The sequence below is a fragment of the Convolutriloba macropyga genome, chromosome 9 (assembly GCF_964194025.1).
Source record: "Convolutriloba macropyga chromosome 9, txConMacr16.3, whole genome shotgun sequence".
NCBI classification, from domain to species: Eukaryota; Metazoa; Xenacoelomorpha; order Acoela; family Convolutidae; genus Convolutriloba; species Convolutriloba macropyga.
The window spans coordinates 64385174-64408671 of NC_134476.1; the positions used below are offsets into that span (position 1 = coordinate 64385174).

Sequence of the window (23498 nt, forward strand, 5' to 3'; positions counted from 1 at the left end):
CGCAGCGAACCATTTTGGACAAGTTTTTACCGATTTCCAAAAAAGTATCCGCGCTCGATGAGGCTTATCTTTTTCGATCACCGAACTTTCTTTTGGTCACCAAATCGTCAATTTCTGTCCGAATTGGCTCATTTTTTGTGGGCATGCTCCACTTGAGCCATAGTTTGGGATAAAACAAAAAAATCTGGCACAGCGAACCATTTTGGACAAGTTTTTTACCCATTTCCAAAAAGTATCCGCGCTCGATGAGGCTTAACTTTTTCGATCACCGAACTTTGTTTTGGTCACCAAATCGTCAATTTTAGTCCGAATTGGCTCATTTTTTGTGGGCATGCTCCACTTGAGCCACAGTTTGGGATAAAACAAAAAAATCTGGCGCAGCGAACCATTTTGGACAAGTTTTTACCGATTTCCAAAAAAGTATCGGCGCTCGATGAGGCTTAACTTTTTCGATCACCGAACTTTGTTTTGGTCACCAAATCGTCAATTTCTGTCCGAATTGGCTCATTTTTTGTGGGCATGCTCCACTTGAGCCATAGTTTGGGATAAATTAAAAAAATCTGGCACAGCGAACCATTTTGGACAAGTTTTTACCAATTTCCAAAAAAAGTATCCGCGCTCGATGAGGCTTAACTTTTTCGATCACCGAACTTTGTTTTGGTCACCAAATCGTCAATTTCTGTCCGAATTGGCTCATTTTTTGTGGGCATGCTCCACTTGAGCCATAGTTTGGGATAAATCAAAAAAATCTGGCACAGCGAACCATTTTGGACAAGTTTTCACCCATTTCCAAAAAAGTATCCGCGCTCGATGAGGCTTAACTTTTTCGATCACCGAACTTTGTTTTGGTCACCAAATCGTCAATTTTAGTCCGAATTGGCTCATTTTTTGTGGGCATGCTCCACTTGAGCCACAGTTTGGGATACAACAAAAAAATCTGGCGCAGCGAACCATTTTGGACAAGTTTTTACCAATTTCCAAAAAAGTATCCGCGCTCGATGAGGCTTAACTTTTTCGATCACCGAACTTTGTTTTGGTCACCAAATCGTCAATTTCTGTCCGAATTGGCTCATATTTTGTGGGCATGCTCCACTTGAGCCATAGTTTGGGATAAAACAAAAAAATCTGGCACAGCGAACCATTTTGGACAAGTTTTTACCCATTTCCAAAAAAGTATCCGCGCTCGATGAGGCTTAACTTTTTCGATCACCGAACTTTGTTTTGGTCACCAAATCGTCAATTTTAGTCCGAATTGGCTCATTTTTTGAGGGCATGCTCCACTTGAGCCACAGTTTGAGATAAATTAAAAAAATCTGGCGCAGCGAACCATTTTGGACAAGTTTTCACCCATTTCCAAAAAAGTATCCGCGCTCGATGAGGCTTAACTTTTTCGATCACCGAACTTTGTTTTGGTCACCAAATCGTCAATTTTAGTCCGAATTGGCTCATTTTTTGTGGGCATGCTCCACTTGAGCCACAGTTTGGGATAAAACAAAAAAATCTGGCCCAGCGAACCATTTTGGACAAGTTTTTACCGATTTCCAAAAAAGTATCCGCGCTCGATGAGTCTTAACTTTTTCGATCACCGAACTTTGTTTTGGTCACCAAATCGTCAATTTTAGTCCGAATTGGCTCATTTTTTGTGGGCATGCTCCACTTGAGCCACAGTTTGGGATAAAACAAAAAAATCTGGCGCAGCGAACCATTTTGGACAAGTTTTTACCGATTTCCAAAAAAGTATCCGCGCTCGATGAGGCTTAACTTTTTCGATCACCGAACTTTGTTTTGGTCACCAAATCGTCAATTTCTGTCCGAATTGGCTCATTTTTTGTGGGCATGCTCCACTTGAGCCATAACTTGGGATAAAACAAAAAAATCTGGCACAGCGAACCATTTTGGACAAGTTTTTACCCATTTCCAAAAAAGTATCCGCGCTCGATGAGGCTTAACTTTTTCGATCACCGAGGCTTTTTGAGGCTCTAAAAAGTGTAAATATCGAATAAAAGTATTCTATGAGGTTTGAATACTCAAAAGAAAAAGCCTACAACACCTGGTGTTCCCAAGCGGTCACCCATCCAAGTACTAACCAGGCCCAATGTTGCTTAACTTCGGTGATCGGACGAGAACCGGTGCATTCAACATGGTATGGTCGTAGGCATTTGCGTGAGCGGGAGCGAATTTATATACAACAGTATTGTATTATAGTCTTATATTCATATATAGGATTACTTTAACTGGCCGCCTTGCGGTTTGCAAAATAGTCACTTAATACATGCAATTTTAGCCACGGTTGTGTTATAATTTATGCAATTCGTAGCCAAACAGTGTATTATGACAAACGCGCAAACTTTTTGCTTCCAACCATCCACAATGCAGTGGAACGGCAGCAAAACAAAGCACAGATGGATTGGGTACGGGGAACCTGTATAACCGGACATTGAACCGGAAGCATGACTTCAGTGGGTTTAGGCCGGTAATTGGGAAAATCAGTGGCGAATTGCTTTTAGCCTAATTGTTGTGATAAACTTATTAAATAGGTAAGTATCAACTCTATTTGATAAGTTTTATTTGAATGCACTCTGCGTTAGCGGAGTGCAGCCTAAAGAATGGAACTGAGCGATTTGCATTAAGTTAAAAGTTAGTTTAATAAAGGGAAATTATACAATTAGTATTGATGTTTCCGAGACAGTTCCAAATATCAAATATACAGTATACGCAAGCAGGGGAACTATTAGAATGGCCTTTACAAGTATATGGGGTGTGTTTGGAGCAATGGTTATTGCTGAAATTGTCATTTACAAAAAGTATCCGCGCTCGATGAGGATTAACTTTTTCGATCACCGAACTTTGTTTCGATCACCAAATCGTCAATTTTAGTCCGAATTGGCTCATTTTTTGTGGGCATGCTCCACTTGAGCCATAATTTGGGATAAAATAAAAGAATTGGGCACAGCGAACCGTTTTGGTCAAGTTTTTACCGATTTCCAAAAAAGTATCCGCGCTCGATGAGGCTTAACTTTTTCGATCACCGAGGCTTTTTGAGGCTCTAAAAAGTGTAAATATCGAATAAAAGTATTCTATGAGGTTTGAATACTCAAAAGAAAAAGCCTACAACACCTGGTGTTCCCAAGCGGTCACCCATCCAAGTACTAACCAGGCCCAATGTTGCTTAACTTCGGTGATCGGACGAGAACCGGTGCATTCAACATGGTATGGTCGTAGGCATTTGCGTGAGCGGGAGCGAATTTATATACAACAGTATTGTATTGTAGTCTTATATTCATATATAGGATTACTTTAACTGGCCGCCTTGCGGTTTGCAAAATAGTCACTTAATACATGCAATTTTAGCCACGGTTGTGTTATAATTTATGCAATTCGTAGCCAAACAGTGTATTATGACAAACGCGCAAACTTTTTGCTTCCAACCATCCACAATACAGTGGAACGGCAGCAAAACAAAGCACAGATGAATTGGGTACGGGGAACCTGTATAACCGGACATTGAACCGGAAGCATGACTTCAGTGGGTTTAGGCCGGTAATTGGGAAAATCAGTGGCGAATTGCTTTTAGCCTAATTGTTGTGATAAACTTATTAAATAGGTAAGTATCAACTCTATTTGATAAGTTTTATTTGAATGCACTCTGCGTTAGCGGAGTGCAGCCTAAAGAATGGAACTGAGCAATTTGCACTAACTTAAAAGTTAGTTTAATAAAGGGAAATTATACAATTAGTATTGATGTTTCCGAGACAGTTCCAAATATCAAATATACAGTATACGCAAGCAGCGGAACTATTAGAATGGCCTTTACAAGTATATGGGATGTGTTTGGAGCAATGGTTATTGCTGAAATTGTCATTTACAAAAAGTATCCGCGCTCGATGAGGCTTAACTTTTTCAATCACCGAACTTTGTTTTGATCACCAAATCGTCAATTTTAGTCCAAATTGGCTCATTTTTTGTGGGCACGCTCCACTTGATCCATAGTTTGGGATAAAATAAAAAAATTGGGCACAGCGAACCGTTTTGGTCAAGTTTTCACCAATTTCCAGAAAAGTATCCGCGCTCGATGAGGCTTAACTTTTTCGATCACCGAACTTTGTTTTGGTCATCAAATCGTCAATTTTAATCCGAATTGGCTCATTTTTTGTGGGCACGCTCCACTTGAGCCATAGTTTGGGATAAAATAAAAAAATTGGGCACAGCGAACCGTTTTGGTCAAGTTTTTACCGATTTCCAAAAAAGTAACCGCGCTCGATGAGGCTTAACTTTTTCGATCACCGAGGCTTTTTGAGGCTCTAAAAAGTGTAAATATCAAATAAAAGTATTCTATGAGGTTTGAATACTCAAAAGAAAAAGCCTACAACACCTGGTGTTCCCAAGCGGTCACCCATCCAAGTACTAACCAGGCCCAATGTTGCTTAACTTCGGTGATCGGACGAGAACCGGTGCATTCAACATGGTATGGTCGTAGGCATTTGCGTGAGCGGGAGCGAATTTATATACAACAGTATTGTATTGTAGTCTTATATTCATATATAGGATTACTTTAACTGGCCGCCTTGCGGTTTGCAAAATAGTCACTTAATACATGCAATTTTAGCCACGGTTGTGTTATAATTTATGCAATTCGTAGCCAAACAGTGTATTATGACAAACGCGCAAACTTTTTGCTTCCAACCATCCACAATACAGTGGAACGGCAGCAAAACAAAGCACAGATGGATTGGGTACGGGGAACCTGTATAACCGGACATTGAACCGGAAGCATGACTTCAGTGGGTTTAGGCCGGTAATTGGGAAAATCAGTGGCGAATTGCTTTTAGCCTAATTGTTGTGATAAACTTATTAAATAGGTAAGTATCAACTCTATTTGATAAGTTTTATTTGAATGCACTCTGCGTTAGCGGAGTGCAGCCTAAAGAATGGAACTGAGCAATTTGCACTAACTTAAAAGTTAGTTTAATAAAGGGAAATTATACAATTAGTATTGATGTTTCCGAGACAGTTCCAAATATCAAATATACAGTATACGCAAGCAGCGGAACTATTAGAATGGCCTTTACAAGTATATGGGATGTGTTTGGAGCAATGGTTATTGCTGAAATTGTCATTTACAAAAAGTATCCGCGCTCGATGAGGCTTAACTTTTTCGATCACCGAACTTTGTTTTGATCACCAAATCGTCAATTTTAGTCCGAATTGGCTCATTTTTTGTGGGCACGCTCCACTTGAGCCATAGTTTGGGATACAATAAAAAAATTGGGCACAGCGAACCATTTTGGTCAAGTTTTCACCGATTTCCAAAAAAGTATCCGCGCTCGATGAGGCTTAACTTTTTCGATCACCGAACTTTGTTTTGGTCACCAAATCGTCAATTTTAGTCCGAATTGGCTCATTTTTTGTGGGCACGCTCCACTTGAGCCATAGTTTGGGATAAAACAAAAAAATTGGGCACAGCGAACCGTTTTGGTCAAGTTTTTACCGATTTCCAAAAAAGTATCCGCGCTCGATGAGGCTTAACTTTTTCGATCACCGAGGCTTTTTGAGGCTCTAAAAAGTGTAAATATCGAATGAAAGTATTCTATGAGGTTTGAATACTCAAAAGAAAAAGCCTACAACACCTGGTGTTCCCAAGCGGTCACCCATCCAAGTACTAACCAGGCCCAATGTTGCTTAACTTCGGTGATCGGACGAGAACCGGTGCATTCAACATGGTATGGTCGTAGGCATTTGCGTGAGCGGGAGCGAATTTATATACAACAGTATTGTATTGTAGTCTTATATTCATATATAGGATTACTTTAACTGGCCGCCTTGCGGTTTGCAAAATAGTCACTTAATACATGCAATTTTAGCCACGGTTGTGTTATAATTTATGCAATTCGTAGCCAAACAGTGTATTATGACAAACGCGCAAACTTTTTGCTTCCAACCATCCACAATACAGTGGAACGGCAGCAAAACAAAGCACAGATGGATTGGGTACGGGGAACCTGTATAACCGGACATTGAACCGGAAGCATGACTTCAGTGGGTTTAGGCCGGTAATTGGGAAAATCAGTGGCGAATTGCTTTTAGCCTAATTGTTGTGATAAACTTATTAAATAGGTAAGTATCAATTCTATTTGATAAGTTTTATTTGAATGCACTCTGCGTTAGCGGAGTGCAGCCTAAAGAATGGAACTGAGCGATTTGCACTAACTTAAAAGTTAGTTTAATAAAGGGAAATTATACAATTAGTATTGATGTTTCCGAGACAGTTCCAAATATCAAATATACAGTATACGCAAGCAGCGGAACTATTAGAATGGCCTTTACAAGTATATGGGATGTGTTTGGAGCAATGGTTATTGCTGAAATTGTCATTTACAAAAAGTATCCGCGCTCGATGAGGCTTAACTTTTTCGGTCACCGAACTTTGTTTTGATTGGGCACAGCGAACCGTTTTGGTCAAGTTTTCACCGATTTCCAAAAAAGTATCCGCGCTCGATGAGGCTTAACTTTTTCGATCACCGAACTTTGTTTTGGTCACCAAATCGTCAATTTTAGTCCGAATTGGCTCATTTTTTGTGGGCACGCTCCACTTGAGCCATAGTTTGGGATAAAATAAAAAAATTGGGCACAGCGAACCGTTTTGGTCAAGTTTTTACCGATTTCCAAAAAAGTATCCGCGCTCGATGAGGCTTAACTTTTTCGATCACCGAACTTTGTTTTGATCACCAAATCGTCAATTTTAGTCCGAATTGGCTCATTTTTTGTGGGCACGCTCCACTTGAGCCATAGTTTGGTATAAAATAAAAAAATTGGGCACAGCGAACCGTTTTGGTCAAGTTTTCACCGATTTCCAAAAAAGTATCCGCGCTCGATGAGGCTTAACTTTTTCGATCACCGAACTTTGTTTTGGTCACCAAATCGTCAATTTTAGTCCGAATTGGCTCATTTTTTGTGGGCACGCTCCACTTGAGCCATAGTTTGGGATAAAATAAAAAAATTGGGCACAGCGAACCGTTTTGGTCAAGTTTTTACCGATTTCCAAAAAAGTATCCGCGCTCGATGAGGCTTAACTTTTTCGATCACCGAACTTTGTTTTGGTCACCAAATCGTCAATTTTAGTCCGAATTGGCTCATTTTTTGTGGGCATGCTCCACTTGAGTCATAACTTGGGATAAAACAAAAAAATCTGGCACAGCGAACCATTTTGGACAAGTTTTTACCCATTTCCAAAAAAGTATCCGCGCTCGATGAGGCTTAACTTTTTCGATCACCGAGGCTTTTTGAGGCTCTAAAAAGTGTAAATATCGAATAAAAGTATTCTATGAGGTTTGAATACTCAAAAGAAAAAGCCTACAACACCTGGTGTTCCCAAGCGGTCACCCATCCAAGTACTAACCAGGCCCAATGTTGCTTAACTTCGGTGATCGGACGAGAACCGGTGCATTCAACATGGTATGGTCGTAGGCATTTGCGTGAGCGGGAGCGAATTTATATACAACAGTATTGTATTGTAGTCTTATATTCATATATAGGATTACTTTAACTGGCCGCCTTGCGGTTTGCAAAATAGTCACTTAATACATGCAATTTTAGCCACGGTTGTGTTATAATTTATGCAATTCGTAGCCAAACAGTGTATTATGACAAACGCGCAAACTTTTTGCTTCCAACCATCCACAATACAGTGGAAGTGGAACGGCAGCAAAACAAAGCACAGATGGATTGGGTACGGGGAACCTGTATAACCGGACATTGAACCGGAAGCATGACTTCAGTGGGTTTAGGCCGGTAATTGGGAAAATCAGTGGCGAATTGCTTTTAGCCTAATTGTTGTGATAAACTTATTAAATAGGTAAGTATCAACTCTATTTGATAAGTTTTATTTGAATGCACTCTGCGTTAGCGGAGTGCAGCCTAAAGAATGGAACTGAGCGATTTGCACTAACTTAAAAGTTAGTTTAATAAAGGGAAATTATACAATTAGTATTGATGTTTCCGAGACAGTTCCAAATATCAAATATACAGTATACGCAAGCAGCGGAACTATTAGAATGGCCTTTACAAGTATATGGGATGTGTTTGGAGCAATGGTTATTGCTGAAATTGTCATTTACAAAAAGTATCCGCGCTCGATGAGGCTTAACTTTTTCGATCACCGAACTTTGTTTTGATTGGGCACAGCGAACCGTTTTGGTCAAGTTTTCACCGATTTCCAAAAAAGTATCCGCGCTCGATGAGGCTTAACTTTTTCGATCACCGAACTTTGTTTTGGTCACCAAATCGTCAATTTTAGTCCGAATTGGCTCATTTTTTGTGGGCACGCTCCACTTGAGCCATAGTTTGGGATAAAATAAAAAAATTGGGCACAGCGAACCGTTTTGGTCAAGTTTTTACCGATTTCCAAAAAAGTATCCGCGCTCGATGAGGCTTAACTTTTTCGATCACCGAACTTTGTTTTGATCACCAAATCGTCAATTTTAGTCCGAATTGGCTCATTTTTTGTGGGCACGCTCCACTTGAGCCATAGTTTGGTATAAAATAAAAAAATTGGGCACAGCGAACCGTTTTGGTCAAGTTTTCACCGATTTCCAAAAAAGTATCCGCGCTCGATGAGGCTAATTTTTTTCGATCACCGAACTTTGTTTTGGTCACCAAATCGTCAATTTTAGTCCGAATTGGCTCATTTTTTGTGGGCACGCTCCACTTGAGCCATAGTTTGGGATAAAATAAAAAAATTGGGCACAGCGAACCGTTTTGGTCAAGTTTTTACCGATTTCCAAAAAAGTATCCGCGCTCGATGAGGCTTAACTTTTTCGATCACCGAACTTTGTTTTGGTCACCAAATCGTCAATTTTAGTCCGAATTGGCTCATCTTTTGTGGGCATGCTCCACTTGAGTCATAACTTGGGATAAAACAAAAACATCTGGCACAGCGAACCATTTTGGACAAGTTTTTACCCATTTCCAAAAAAGTATCCGCGCTCGATGAGGCTTAACTTTTTCGATCGCCGAGGCTTTTTGAGGCTCTAAAAAGTGTAAATATCGAATAAAAGTATTCTATGAGGTTTGAATACTCAAAAGAAAAAGCCTACAGCACCTGGTGTTCCCAAGCGGTCACCCATCCAAGTACTAACCAGGCCCAATGTTGCTTAACTTCGGTGATCGGACGAGAACCGGTGCATTCAACATGGTATGGTCGTAGGCATTTGCGTGAGCGGGAGCGAATTTATATACAACAGTAATGTATTGTAGTCTTATATTCATATATAGGATTACTTTAACTGGCCGCCTTGCGGTTTGCAAAATAGTCACTTAATACATGCAATTTTAGCCACGGTTGTGTTATAATTTATGCAATTCGTAGCCAAACAGTGTATTATGACAAACGCGCAAACTTTTTGCTTCCAACCATCCACAATACAGTGGAACGGCAGCAAAACAAAGCACAGATGGATTGGGTACGGGGAACCTGTATAACCGGACATTGAACCGGAAGCATGACTTCAGTGGGTTTAGGCCGGTAATTGGGAAAATCAGTGGCTATTGCTTTTAGCCTAATTGTTGTGATAAACTTATTAAATAGGTAAGTATCAATTCTATTTGATAAGTTTTATTTGAATGCACTCTGCGTTAGCGGAGTGCAGCCTAAAGAGTGGAACTGAGCGATTTGCACTAACTTAAAAGTTAGTTTAATAAAGGGAAATTATACAATTAGTATTGATGTTTCCGAGACAGTTCCAAATATCAAATATACAGTATACGCAAGCAGGGGAACTATTAGAATGGCCTTTACAAGTATATGGGATGTGTTTGGAGCAATGGTTATTGCTGAAATTGTCATTTACAAAAAGTATCCGCGCTCGATGAGGCTTAACTTTTTCGATCACCGAACTTTGTTTCGATCACCAAATCGTCAATTTTAGTCCGAATTGGCTCATTTTTTGTGGGCATGCTCCACTTGAGCAATAGTTTGGGATAAAATAAAAGAATTGGGCACAGCGAACCGTTTTGGTCAAGTTTTTACCGATTTCCAAAAAAGTATCCGCGCTCGATGAGGCTTAACTTTTTCGATCACCGAACTTTGTTTTGGTCACCAAATCGTCAATTTTTGTCCGAATTGGCTCATTTTTTGTGGGCATGCTCCACTTGAGTCATAAACTGGGATAAAACAAAAAAATCTGGCACAGCGAACCATTTTGGACAAGTTTTTACCCATTTCCAAAAAAGTATCCGCGCTCGATGAGGCTTAACTTTTTCGATCACCGAACTTTGTTTTGGTCACCAAATCGTCAATTTTAGTCTGAATTGGCTCATTTTTTGTGGGCACGCTCCACTTGAGCCATAATTTGGGATACAATAAAAAAATTGGGCACAGCGAACCGTTTTGGTCAAGTTTTTACCGATTTCCAAAAAAGTATCCGCGCTCGATGAGGCTTAACTTTTTCGATCACCGAACTTTGTTTTGGTCACCAAATCGTCAATTTTAGTCTGAATTGGCTCATTTTTTGTGGGCATGCTCCACTTGAGCCATAGATTGGGATAAAACAAAAAAAATCTGGCACAGCGGACCATTTTGGACAAGTTTTTACCCATTTCCAAAAAAGTATCCGCGCTCGATGAGGCTTAACTTTTTCGATCACCGAGGCTTTTTGAGGCTCTAAAAAGTGTAAATATCGAATAAAAGTATTCTATGAGGTTTGAATACTCAAAAGAAAAAGCCTACAACACCTGGTGTTCCCAAGCGGTCACCCATCCAAGTACTAACCAGGCCCAATGTTGCTTAACTTCGGTGATCGGACGAGAACCGGTGCATTCAACATGATATGCTCGTAGGCATTTGCGTGAGCGGGAGCGAATTTATATACAACAGTATTGTATTGTAGTCTTATATTCATATATAGGATTACTTTAACTGGCCGCCTTGCGGTTTGCAAAATAGTCACTTAATACATGCAATTTTAGCCACGGTTGTGTTATAATTTATGCAATTCGTAGCCAAACAGTGTATTATGACAAACGCGCAAACTTTTTGCTTCCAACCATCCACAATACAGTGGAAGTGGAACGGCAGCAAAACAAAGCACAGATGGATTGGGTACGGGGAACCTGTATAACCGGACATTGAACCGGAAGCATGACTTCAGTGGGTTTAGGCCGGTAATTGGGAAAATCAGTGGCGAATTGCTTTTAGCCTAATTGTTGTGATAAACTTATTAAATAGGTAAGTATCAACTCTATTTGATAGGTTTTATTTGAATGCACTCTGCGTTAGCGGAGTGCAGCCTAAAGAGTGGAACTGAGCGATTTGCACTAACTTAAAAGTTAGTTTAATAAAGGGAAATTATACATTTAGTATTGATGTTTCCGAGACAGTTCCAAATATCAAATATACAGTATACGCAAGCAGGGAAACTATTAGAATGGCCTTTACAAGTATATGGGGTGTGTTTGGAGCAATGGTTGTTGCTGAAATTGTCATTTACAAAAAGTATCCGCGCTCGATGAGGCTTAACTTTTTCGATCACCGAACTTTGTTTCGATCACCAAATCGTCAATTTTAGTCCGAATTGGCTCATTTTTTGTGGGCATGCTCCACTTGAGCCATAGTTTGGGATAAAATAAAAGAATTGGGCACAGCGAACCGTTTTGGTCAAGTTTTTACCGATTTCCAAAAAAGTATCCGCGCTCGATGAGGCTTAACTTTTTCGATCACCGAATTTTGTTTTCGTCACCAAATCGTCAATTTTAGTCCGAATTGGCTCATTTTTTGTGGGCATGCTCCACTTGAGTCACAATTTGGGATAAAACAAAAAAATCTGGCACAGCGAACCATTTTGGACAAGTTTTTACCCATTTCCAAAAAAGTATCCGCGCTCGATGAGGCTTAACTTTTTCGATCACCGAGGCTTTTTGAGGCTCTAAAAAGTGTAAATATCGAATAAAAGTATTCTATGAGGTTTGAATACTCAAAAGAAAAAGCCTACAACACCTGGTGTTCCCAAGCGGTCACCCATCCAAGTACTAACCAGGCCCAATGTTGCTTAACTTCGGTGATCGGACGAGAACCGGTGCATTCAACATGGTATGGTCGTAGGCATTTGCGTGAGCGGGAGCGAATTTATATACAACAGTATTGTATTGTAGTCTTATATTCATATATAGGATTACTTTAACTGGCCGCCTTGCGGTTTGCAAAATAGTCACTTAATACATGCAATTTTAGCCACGGTTGTGTTATAATTTATGCAATTCGTAGCCAAACAGTGTATTATGACAAACGCGCAAACTTTTTGCTTCCAACCATCCACAATACAGTGGAACGGCAGCAAAACAAAGCACAGATGAATTGGGTACGGGGAACCTGTATAACCGGACATTGAACCGGAAGCATGACTTCAGTGGGTTTAGGCCGGTAATTGGGAAAATCAGTGGCGAATTGCTTTTAGCCTAATTGTTGTGAACAAAGCAACAACATTAAACAAAGCAACAACATTATGAAATCAAACTCTCCAAAAAGACTAAATTCATCAAACGTCGAGCCTCTCAAAGGAGTTGTTTTGAAACAATACAGGACAGTCAACAAACAAACTCAAAACCATCAACGAAAGCAACAGAACACTGAAATACCAAGACGCTTTCTGAACACTGAATGGCGTAAAAAGAAAAACGAGTTGAATAACAATAGCAAATGATTGAGCATAAAATTTTCAGCTTGAATTCCTGTGGCATTAAGAGCCCGAAAAAATTCTTCTCAATAATTGAAAAGTGTTACCAACTAGCTCGAGGAACCTTCTTTTTCCTATGTGTTCAAGAAACGAAAATTCTCACTCTACCTCGCTCACATGAAGCAATTCTTGAACAATTTAAATTGAGCTACCATTTAGTGCCGGCAATAAACTGTAGTGGTGGTTTAATAACAGTTTGGAGCGAAGAAATCGATACCAACGAACAAAGATTGCAATCAAGAGATCATTCAGCAATAACGTTTCCAAATTTAAACCTTGTCTTAATCAATACTTATTTAAATCCAAACAATTACACATCAAAGCTCAAACAATTAAGCTCAAGTCTCACTAAAATTGAACCTGGACGATTCGTAGTTTTAACAGGAGATTTCAATGCATTTAGCCATGATCCAAGAAACACCTCAAATGCTCTGAGAAGTGAAGATGACAGGACAAAGCGATTCGCTAAACTAAAGCCGGTCATCGAGAAAGCGCTCCTTCTTGATATAGCAGTCGAGCTAGACGTCCAAGACTTCACACATTATGATAAGAGAACATCATCTTTCTCGCGCATAGATTACTTTTTTACTAATGATCTCAATTACAGTATCATGAAAATACATAGAAATAACCTCTCGGATCACATGCTTTTGGAGCTAAGCAACAAAGTTGAAGAAAAAGAACGTGGTCAGAGCTTTTGGAAAATGAATGACACTGTTTTAGTAGAAAATAAAAACTATATCAGAGAAGCACTGAAACAATTTGGTAATCTTTGTCCGATTGAGGACAAATATGAAGAGTTGATGTGCCATATACGAGATGTGTGCCAAGCTTTAGCGATAAACAAATCTCGAGTGATAAGCTCAAAGATGAAAGGCAGCTTACGTGAAGAAAAGGAACTAAGAGAAAAAATTCAGCCAGGTAAATCAGACCAAACCATTTTAAATCGATACAATGCAACACTATCCCAAATCAACGAGCACGAGAACAACAAACAACGATTGAGCTTTAAACACTTTAGAAAATTGATGCAATCCTGTGAAATTGGTAATGCCAGAGATCTCAAATCATGGTCGAGAACTAAAAATAACACAAATAGTATTACATCATTGAAAGTTGGTGACAGTGTAACAAGTAATCAAGAAGAGATCATTAAAATATTTGAAAATCATTTCTCAAAACTGTATAAAAGTAAAAAGAAATCGTCCTTTGAAAGCTTGCTTGATCAACTGCAGGAGCAAGAAACTGATATGACAACAGAAAACGAATTCACCTTAGACGAAGTGAAGAAAGCAATCGACAAACTAAACGCAGATAGTTCACCAGGATCAGACGGTATAACTTCGAACTTTTATAAAGTATTTAAACGAGAAATGGCTCCCATATTGAAAAACGTTTTCAACAATGTAGTGAACACCAATAGACTTCCAGACACCCAACAAATTGCAATATTGAAACTCCTTCCAAAAACCGAAAACCCCAAAACAGTAGACGAGTTCAGACCCATAAGCCTGCTGAACACTGACTTAAAAATTCTGTCGCATATTTTAGCTAACAGGCTAATCAAAAACCTCGAAGACGTAATTGGTCAACATCAACATGCCTACCTAAACAAACGACAAATTAATATCGCACTGATTAAGGTACGCAAAGCTCACAAACAATTGAATAACAGTAAATGTATCGTAAATCTAGACTTCTCGAAAGCTTTTGACAAAGTAGATAGGGATTATATATTCGCTCTTCTCGATAGAATTGGTGTAGATAATTTTACGAAATCTGCAATAAAAGCAATATATAAGCAAACCAAAGCAATTATTGAAATCAATGGCTACCTCTCACAGACAATTGTTCTCGAACGTGGAGTAAGACAAGGTTGTCCTCTATCAGCTATGCTTTTTATTCTTGCTATTGAGCCGTTACTTTGTTCTGTTGACAACTCAACTCTCATCAAAGGTTTCGTAAACGCAAAAACTGTTGCTTATGCTGATGACATTACATGTCTAGTTCATAAATCATCGATTGAAGCGCTCTTTGATACTGTAAAAGAATTTTGTGATCAAACTCAGCTAGAAATTAAAGTGAAAAAGAGCGAAATCCTATCTACTACCAACATTCCCTTTTATAAAACTGTGCAATCAACAAAAATCCTTGGTATAGTTTTCCACGCTGACAAATCTCAACCGAATCTTCTTGGTCTCCTGAAAACACAAATAGCCATCTACAGTCGTTTTATTTCACGAGCGAAAACACTGAAAGCCAAGAAAAATATTATTGAAACATTTACTCTTCCAAAATTCCTTTACTATGCTCGACACACAGACACGACCATGAAAAGCTTGGGAATAATGCAGAACCTCGTTAACAACCTTTTGAAAGCTGGTCAGAAAATGGAAATTAGAAGCGAAGTCCTATACCAGTCATCAGCTAGAGGCGGGATCTCCCTTCCACACATTATCTCAAAAATTGTTTCTGCAAAATTTTTTGACGAATTAAATTCATCTGACGAGAACTCGATCACCTTTTTGAAAGAACTATCCATTTTAATAACCTCTTTAAAGCTCAAAGTTGTCCAGAACGAGAATGTTCTACTTCTAATCAAAAACAACAGAGAATCCTCGCTCAGGTTGCATAATCACATGAAAACAAAAGAAATCTACTGGTACATAATCAATGAAATTTTCCCCTTCAGTTTTATTGAAAATCGTTTACGCAAAGCTGTCATTAAATACCATTGTTCACCGGAAGAATTAACCCGCTTTCGTACAGATATTTGGAAAGTAAACAAGCTCGTACCTCAACAGCAAAATTTGTTGTATCGACTAGCTTTCAACTGTCTCGTTGACAAACAAGTCAGATGGCTGAAAAATTTCTCTGATTCGCCACTTTGCAGTTTCTGTGAAAACAAATTCGAAACATCTGAACACTTAGTTTTTGAATGCGACAAATTAACTGCTGCAAGAAATATATTACAATTGACGAACTGGCGTCAGATATTTGTCCATATGAGAGTCGAAACTCTACGATTTACTGCAAGTGTTTTAAACGGATCATGGCAAGAAACTCCTGAGCAAACTAAAAACTATTTAAACTTTTTACTCAATCTCTAATGTTGTCTCTTTCAAGCGACTTGCAATTCTCTTATTAGCATTTGTAAATACCTACTTCGGAAGTTTTTAAATAATGGCCTAATTGCTGTGTAAAGCCTAATTGGTGTGTCTTAGCCTATTTTTGTAACTATTTGTAAAGCTTCAACGAGGAAACCTAGTGAATTTCCTTTTAACTTCTTTGTAAATACCAAATGGAAATTTTCCTCAATACTTACCTTCTTTGTAACTTTGTAATAACCAAATGTAAAAATAGCATCTGAATTTATTATTTAAAAGCCTAATTGTTGTGATGAACTTATTAAATAGGTAAGCATCAACTCTATTTGATAAGTTTTATTTGAATGCACTCTGCGTTAGCGGAGTGCAGCCTAAAGAATGGAACTGAGCGATTGGCACTAACTTAAAAGTTAGTTTAATAAAGGGAAATTATACAATTAGTATTGATGTTTCCGAGACAGTTCCAAATATCAAATATACAGTATACGCAAGCAGGGGAACTATTAGAATGACCTTTACAAGTATATGGGGTGTGTTTGGAGCAATGGTTATTGCTGAAATTGTCATTTACAAAAAGTATCCGCGCTCGATGAGGCTTAACTTTTTCGATCACCGAACTTTGTTTTGATCACCAAATCGTCAATTTTAGTCCGAATTGGCTCATTTTTTGTGGGCATGCTCCACTTGAGCCATAGTTTGGGATAAAATAAAAAAATGGGGCACAGCGAACCGTTTTGGTCAAGTTTTTACCGATTTCCAAAAAAGTATCCGCGCTCGATGAGGCTTAACTTTTTCGATCACCGAACTTTGTTTTGGTCACCAAATCGTCAATTTTAGTCCGAATTGGCTCATTTTTTGTGGGCATGCTCCACTTGAGCCACAGTTTGGGATAGAAACAAAAAAATTTGGCGCAGCGAACCATTTTGGACAAGTTTTTACCCATTTCCAAAAAAGTATCCGCGCTCGATGAGGCTTAACTTTTTCGATCATCGAACTTTGTTTTGGTCACCAAATCGTCAATTTCTGTCCGAATTGGCTCATTTTCTGTGGGCATGCTCCACTTGAGCCATAGTTTGGGATAAAACAAAAAAATCTGGCACAGCGAACCATTTTGGACAAGTTTTTACCGATTTCCAAAAAAGTATCCGCGCTCGATGAGGCTTAACTATTTCGATCACCGAGGCTTTTTGAGGCTCTAAAAAGTGTAAATATCAAATAAAAGTATTCTATGAGGTTTGAATACTCAAAAGAAAAAGCCTACAACACCTGGTGTTCCCAAGCGGTCACCCATCCAAGTACTAACCAGGCCCAATGTTGCTTAACTTCGGTGATCGGACGAGAACCGGTGCATTCAACATAGTATGGTCGTAGGCATTTGCGTGAGCGGGAGCGAATTTATATACAACAGTATTGTATTGTAGTCTTATATTCATATATAGGATTACTTTAACTGGCCGCCTTGCGGTTTGCAAAATAGTCCCTTAATACATGCAATTTTAGCCACGGTTGTGTTATAATTTATGCAATTCGTAGCCAAACAGTGTATTATGACAAACGCGCAAACTTTTTGCTTCCAACCATCCACAATACAGTGGAACGGCAGCAAAACGAAGCACAGATGAATTGGGTACGGGGAACCTGTATAACCGGATATTGAACCGGAAGCATGACTTCAGTGGGTTTAGGCCGGTAATTGGGAAAATCAGTGGCGAATTGCTTTTAGCCTAATTGTTGTGATAAACTTATTAAATAGGTAAGTATCAACTCTATCTGATAAGTTTTATTTGAATGCGCTCTGCGTTAGCGGAGTGCAGCCTAAAGAATGGAACTGAGCGATTTGCACTAAGTTAAAAGTTAGTTTAATAAAGGGAAATTATACAATTAGTATTGATGTTTCCGAGACAGTTCCAAATAACAAATATACAGTATACGCACGCAGGGGAACTATTAGAATGGCCTTTACAAGTATAAGGGGTGTGTTTGGAGCAATGGTTTTTGCTGAAATTGTCATTTACAAAAAGTATCCGCGCTCGATGAGGCTTAACTTTTTCGATCACCGAACTTTGTTTTGATCACCAAATCGTCAATTTTAGTCCAAATTGGCTCATTTTTTGTGGGCATGTTTCACTTGAGCCATAGTTTGGGATAAAATAAAAAAATTGGGCACAGCGAACCGTTTTGGTCAATTTTTTACCGATTTCCAAAAAGTATCCGCGCTCGATGAGGCTTAACTTTTTCGATCACCGAACTTTGTTTTGGTCACCAATTCGTCAATTTTAGTCCGAATTGGCTCATTTTTTGTGGGCATGCTCCACTTGAGCCATAGTTTGGGATAAAACAAAAAAATCTGGCGCAGCGAACCATTTTGGACAAATTTTTACCCATTTCCAAAAAAGTATCCGCGCTCGATGAGGCTTAACTTTTTCGATCACCGAACTTTGTTTTGGTCACGAAATCGTCAATTTCTGTCCGAATTGGCTCATTTTTTGTGGGCATGCTCCACTTGAGCCATAGTTTGGGGTAAAATAAAAAAAATTGGGCACAGCGAACCGTTTTGGTCAAGTTTTTACCAATTTCCAAAAAAGTATCCGCGCTCGATGAGGCTTAACTTTTTCGATCACCGAACTTTGTTTTGGTCACCAAATCGTCAATTTTAGTCCGAATTGGCTCATTTTTTGTGGGCATGCTCCACTTGAGCCATAGTTTGGGATAAAACAAAAAAATCTGGCGCAGCGAACCATTTTGGACAAGTTTTTACCCATTTCCAAAAAAGTATCGGCGCTCGATGAGGCTTAACTTTTTTGATCACCGAAATTTGTTTTGGTCACCAAATCGTCAATTTCTGTCCAAATTGGCTCATTTTTTGTGGGCATGCTCCACTTGAGCCATAGTTTGGGATAAAACAAAAAAATGTGGCGCAGCGAACCAATTTGGACAAGTTTTTACCCATTTCCAAAAAAGCATCCGCGCTCGATGAGGCTTAACTTTTTCGATCACCGAACTTTGTTTTGGTCACCAAATCGTCAATTTCTGTCCGAATTGGCTCATTTTCTGTGGGCATGCTCCACTTGAGCCATAGTTTGGGATAAAACAAAAAAATCTGGCACAGCGAACCATTTTGGACAAGTTTTTACCGATTTCCAAAAAAGTATCCGCGCTCGATGAGGCTTAACTTTTTCGATCACCGAGGCTTTTTGAGGCTCTAAAAAGTGTAAATATCGAATAAAAGTATTCTATGAGGTTTGAACACTCAAAAGAAAAAGCCTACAACACCTGGTGTTCCCAAGCGGTCACCCATCCAAGTACTAACCAGGCCCAATGTTGCTTAACTTCGGTGATCGGACGAGAACCGGTGCATTCAACATGGTATGGTCGTAGGCATTTGCGTGAGCGGGAGCGAATTTATATACAACAGTATTGTATTGTAGTCTTATATTCATATATAGGATTACTTTAACTGGCCGCCTTGCGGTTTGCAAAATAGTCACTTAATACATGCAATTTTAGCCACGGTTGTGTTATAATTTATGCAATTCGTAGCCAAACAGTGTATTATGACAAACCCGCAAACTTTTTGCTTCTAACCATCCACAATACAGTGGAACGGCAGCAAAACAAAGCACAGATGAATTGGGTACGGGGAACCTGTATAACCGGACATTGAACCCGAAGCATGACTTCAGTGGGTTTAGGCCGGTAATTGGGAAAATCAGTGCCGAATTGCTTTTAGCCTAATTGTTGTGATAAACTTATTAAATAGGTAAGTATCAACTCTATTTGATAAGTTTTATTTGAATGCACTCTGCGTTAGCGGAGTGCAGCCTAAAGAATGGAACTGAGCGATTTGACTAAGTTAAAAGTTAGTTTAATAAAGGGAAATTATACAATTAGTATTGATGTTTCCGAGACAGTTCCAAATATCAAATATACAGTATACGCAAGCAGGGAAACTATTAGAATGGCCTTAACAAGTATATGGGGTGTGTTTGGAGCAATGGTTATTGCTAAAATTGTCATTTACAAAAAGTATCCGCGCTCGATGAGGCTTAACTTTTTCGATCACCGAACTTTGTTTTGATCACCAAATCGTCAATTTTAGTCCGAATTGGCTCATTTTTTCTGGGCATGCTCCACTTGAGCCATAGTTTGGGATACAATAAAAAAATTGGGCACAGCGAACCGTTTTGGTCAAGTTTTTACCGATTTCCAAAAAAGCATCCGCGCTCGATGAGGCTTAACTTTTTCGATCACCGAACTTTGTTTTGGTCACCAAATCGTCAATTTCTGTCCGAATTGGCTCATTTTCTGTGGGCATGCTCCACTTGAGCCATAGTTTGGGATAAAACAAAAAAATCTGGCACAGCGAACCATTTTGGACAAGTTTTTACCGATTTCCAAAAAAGTATCCGCGCTCGATGAGGCTTAACTTTTTCGATCACCGAGGCTTTTTGAGGCTCTAAAAAGTGTAAATATCGAATAAAAGTATTCTATGAGGTTTGAACACTCAAAAGAAAAAGCCTACAACACCTGGTGTTCCCAAGCGGTCACCCATCCAAGTACTAACCAGGCCCAATGTTGCTTAACTTCGGTGATCGGACGAGAACCGGTGCATTCAACATGGTATGGTCGTAGGCATTTGCGTGAGCGGGAGCGAATTTATATACAACAGTATTGTATTGTAGTCTTATATTCATATATAGGATTACTTTAACTGGCCGCCTTGCGGTTTGCAAAATAGTCACTTAATACATGCAATTTTAGCCACGGTTGTGTTATAATTTATGCAATTCGTAGCCAAACAGTGTATTATGACAAACCCGCAAACTTTTTGCTTCTAACCATCCACAATACAGTGGAACGGCAGCAAAACAAAGCACAGATGAATTGGGTACGGGGAACCTGTATAACCGGACATTGAACCCGAAGCATGACTTCAGTGGGTTTAGGCCGGTAATTGGGAAAATCAGTGCCGAATTGCTTTTAGCCTAATTGTTGTGATAAACTTATTAAATAGGTAAGTATCAACTCTATTTGATAAGTTTTATTTGAATGCACTCTGCGTTAGCGGAGTGCAGCCTAAAGAATGGAACTGAGCGATTTGACTAAGTTAAAAGTTAGTTTAATAAAGGGAAATTATACAATTAGTATTGATGTTTCCGAGACAGTTCCAAATATCAAATATACAGTATACGCAAGCAGGGAAACTATTAGAATGGCCTTAACAAGTATATGGGGTGTGTTTGGAGCAATGGTTATTGCTAAAATTGTCATTTACAAAAAGTATCCGCGCTCGATGAGGCTTAACTTTTTCGATCACCGAACTTTGTTTTGATCACCAAATCGTCAATTTTAGTCCGAATTGGCTCATTTTTTGTGGGCATGCTCCACTTGAGCCATAGTTTGGGATACAATAAAAAAATTGGGCACAGCGAACCGTTTTGGTCAAGTTTTTACCGATTTCCAAAAAAGTATCCGCGCTCGATGAGGCTTAACTTTTTCGATCACCGAACTTTGCTTTGGTCACCAAATCGTCAATTTTAGTCCGAATTGGCTCATTTTTTGTGGGCATGCTCCACATGAGCCACAGTTTGGGATAAAATAAAAAAATCTGGCGCAGCGAACCATTTTGGACAAGTTTTTACCCATTTCCAAAAAAGTATCCGCGCTCGATGAGGCTTAACCTTTTCGATCACCGAACTTTGTTTTGGTCACCAAATCGTCAATTTCTGTCCGAATTGGCTCATTTTTTTTGGGCATGCTCCACTTGAGCCATAGTCTGGGATAAAACAAAAAAATCTGGCGCAGCGAACCAATTTGGACAAGTTTTTACCCATTTCCAAAAAAGTATCCGCGCTCGATGAGGCTTAACTTTTTCGATCACCGAACTTTGTTTTGGTCACCAAATCGTCAATTTCTGTCCGAATTGGCTCATTTTTTGTGGGCATGCTCCACTTGAGCCATAGTTTGGGATAAAACAAAAAAATTTGGCACAGCGAACCATTTTGGACAAGTTTTTACCGATTTCCAAAAAAGTATCCGCGCTCGATGAGGCTTAACTTTTTCGATCACCGAGGCTTTTTGAGGCTCTAAAAAGTGTAAATATCGAATAAAAGTATTCTATGAGGTTTGAATACTCAAAAGAAAAAGCCTACAACACCTGGTGTTCCCAAGCGGTCACCCATCCAAGTACTAACCAGGCCCAATGTTGCTTAACTTCGGTGATCGGACGAGAACCGGTGCATTCAACATGGTATGGTCGTAGGCATTTGCGTGAGCGGGAGCGAAATTATGTACAACAGTATTGTATTGTAGTCTTATATTCATATATAGGATTACTTTAACTGGCCGCCTTGCGGTTTGCAAAATAGTCACTTAATACATGCAATTTTAGCCACGGTTGTGTTATAATTTATGCAATTCGTAGCCAAACAGTGTATTATGACAAACGCGCAAACTTTTTGCTTCCAACCATCCACAATACAGTGGAACGGCAGCAAAACAAAGCACAGTTGAATTGGGTACGGGGAACCTGTATAACCGGACATTGAACCGGAAGCATGACTTCAGTGGGTTTAGGCCGGTAATTGGGAAAATCAGTGGCGAATTGCTTTTATCCTAATTGTTGTGATAAACTTATTAAATAGGTAAGTATCAACTCTACTTGATAAGTTTTATTCGAATGCACTCTGCGTTAGCGGAGTGCAGCCTAAAGAATGGAACTGAGCGATTTGCACGAACTTAAAAGTTAGTTTAATAAAGGGAAATTATACAATTAGTATTGATGTTTCCGAGACAGTTCCAAATATCAAATATACAGTATACACAAGCAGGGGAACTATTAGAATGTTCTTTACAAGTATATAAGGTGTGTTTGGAGCAAGGGTTATTGCTGAAATTGTCATTTACAAAAAGTATCCGCGCTCGATGAGGCTTAACTTTTTCGATCACCGAACTTTGTTTTGGTCACCAAATCGTCAATTTTAGTCCGAATTGGCTCATTTTTTTGTCGGCATGCTCCACTTGAGCCATAGTTTGGGATAAAACAAAAAAATTTGGCACAGCGAACCATTTTGGACAAGTTTTTACCGATTTCCAAAAAAGTATCCGCGCTCGATGAGGCTTAACTTTTTCGATCACCGAGGCTTTTTGAGGCTCTAAAAAGTGTAAATATCGAATAAAAGTATTCTATGAGGTTTGAATACTCAAAAGAAAAAGCCTACAACACCTGGTGTTCCCAAGCGGTCACCCATCCAAGTACTAACCAGGCCCAATGTTGCTTAACTTCGGTGATCGGACGAGAACCGGTGCATTCAACATGGTATGGTCGTAGGCATTTGCGTGAGCGGGAGCGAAATTATATACAACAGTATTGTATTGTAGTCTTATATTCATATATAGGATTACTTTAACTGGCCGCCTTGCGGTTTGCAAAATAGTCACTTAATACATGCAATTTTAGCCACGGTTGTGTTATAATTTATGCAATTCGTAGCCAAACAGTGTATTATGACAAACGCGCAAACTTTTTGCTTCCAACCATCCACAATACAGTGGAACGGCAGCAAAACAAAGCACAGTTGAATTGGGTACGGGGAACCTGTATAACCGGACATTGAACCGGAAGCATGACTTCAGTGGGTTTAGGCCGGTAATTGGGAAAATCAGT

At 39.2% G+C, this 23498-nt stretch overlaps 13 non-coding genes across 13 annotated transcripts; all 13 read right to left on the reverse strand.

The window, feature by feature from the left end:
* Window positions 1-2038: 2038 nt before the first annotated feature.
* Window positions 2039-2157, reverse strand: LOC142346866 (5S ribosomal RNA). Its single transcript, XR_012759904.1, has one exon. It is a non-coding gene; the product is annotated as a 5S ribosomal RNA (ribosomal RNA).
* A 948-nt stretch (window positions 2158-3105) lies between these two features.
* On the reverse strand, window positions 3106-3224 carry LOC142346868 (5S ribosomal RNA). The gene has a single exon (XR_012759906.1). It is a non-coding gene; the product is annotated as a 5S ribosomal RNA (ribosomal RNA).
* A 1136-nt stretch (window positions 3225-4360) lies between these two features.
* Window positions 4361-4479, reverse strand: LOC142346870 (5S ribosomal RNA). The gene has a single exon (XR_012759907.1). It is a non-coding gene; the product is annotated as a 5S ribosomal RNA (ribosomal RNA).
* A 1136-nt stretch (window positions 4480-5615) lies between these two features.
* On the reverse strand, window positions 5616-5734 carry LOC142346871 (5S ribosomal RNA). Its single transcript, XR_012759908.1, has one exon. It is a non-coding gene; the product is annotated as a 5S ribosomal RNA (ribosomal RNA).
* Window positions 5735-7347: 1613 nt separating this feature from the next.
* On the reverse strand, window positions 7348-7466 carry LOC142346872 (5S ribosomal RNA). Its single transcript, XR_012759909.1, has one exon. It is a non-coding gene; the product is annotated as a 5S ribosomal RNA (ribosomal RNA).
* A 1619-nt stretch (window positions 7467-9085) lies between these two features.
* On the reverse strand, window positions 9086-9204 carry LOC142347012 (5S ribosomal RNA). The gene has a single exon (XR_012760040.1). It is a non-coding gene; the product is annotated as a 5S ribosomal RNA (ribosomal RNA).
* Window positions 9205-10716: 1512 nt separating this feature from the next.
* LOC142347194 (5S ribosomal RNA) lies at window positions 10717-10835 on the reverse strand. Its single transcript, XR_012760210.1, has one exon. It is a non-coding gene; the product is annotated as a 5S ribosomal RNA (ribosomal RNA).
* Window positions 10836-11977: 1142 nt separating this feature from the next.
* Window positions 11978-12096, reverse strand: LOC142346873 (5S ribosomal RNA). The gene has a single exon (XR_012759910.1). It is a non-coding gene; the product is annotated as a 5S ribosomal RNA (ribosomal RNA).
* A 4990-nt stretch (window positions 12097-17086) lies between these two features.
* Window positions 17087-17205, reverse strand: LOC142346986 (5S ribosomal RNA). The gene has a single exon (XR_012760017.1). It is a non-coding gene; the product is annotated as a 5S ribosomal RNA (ribosomal RNA).
* A 1888-nt stretch (window positions 17206-19093) lies between these two features.
* On the reverse strand, window positions 19094-19212 carry LOC142346874 (5S ribosomal RNA). The gene has a single exon (XR_012759911.1). It is a non-coding gene; the product is annotated as a 5S ribosomal RNA (ribosomal RNA).
* Window positions 19213-20347: 1135 nt separating this feature from the next.
* Window positions 20348-20466, reverse strand: LOC142346875 (5S ribosomal RNA). Its single transcript, XR_012759912.1, has one exon. It is a non-coding gene; the product is annotated as a 5S ribosomal RNA (ribosomal RNA).
* A 1511-nt stretch (window positions 20467-21977) lies between these two features.
* Window positions 21978-22096, reverse strand: LOC142346876 (5S ribosomal RNA). The gene has a single exon (XR_012759913.1). It is a non-coding gene; the product is annotated as a 5S ribosomal RNA (ribosomal RNA).
* Window positions 22097-23045: 949 nt separating this feature from the next.
* Window positions 23046-23164, reverse strand: LOC142346877 (5S ribosomal RNA). The gene has a single exon (XR_012759914.1). It is a non-coding gene; the product is annotated as a 5S ribosomal RNA (ribosomal RNA).
* Window positions 23165-23498: the final 334 nt, after the last annotated feature.